This window comes from Theobroma umbraticum, unplaced genomic scaffold (assembly GCF_002168275.2).
Source record: "Theobroma umbraticum cultivar Fairchild unplaced genomic scaffold, ASM216827v3 scaffold_12.1, whole genome shotgun sequence".
NCBI classification, from domain to species: Eukaryota; Viridiplantae; Streptophyta; class Magnoliopsida; order Malvales; family Malvaceae; genus Theobroma; species Theobroma umbraticum.
The window spans coordinates 4,884,305-4,884,532 of NW_018397269.1; the positions used below are offsets into that span (position 1 = coordinate 4,884,305).

General features: G+C 35.1%; 1 long non-coding RNA gene across 1 annotated transcript in view; it reads right to left on the minus strand.

The window, feature by feature from the left end:
- The window catches only part of LOC110425997 (uncharacterized), a 1,736-nt gene extending 1,508 nt beyond the window's left edge, over positions 1-228 (minus strand). The window contains exons 1-2 of the long non-coding RNA XR_002446093.1: positions 171-228; positions 31-95 (exon numbers count right to left, since the gene is read on the minus strand). This is a non-coding gene — a long non-coding RNA (uncharacterized LOC110425997). The remainder of the gene's footprint in view (positions 1-30; positions 96-170) is intronic.

Below are 228 nucleotides of genomic sequence, written 5' to 3' on the forward strand. Positions count from 1 at the left end.
CAACACAATATAGTCACTTTGCATGCTTACATCTCAATTTAAGCTTGAATTTCCAAATATGATTCACAACTTCCTCACATCGAAAGTTACCTTTGCTGCCACAAACATAGTCAATCAATATACATCTCATTTTTCCTTTCTATTGATGATTTCAAGACTAAAACACTTACCCATTGCTTATTTAGCTCCAAAATGACCATGCACTCCAAGATCTACCTACATGCATGC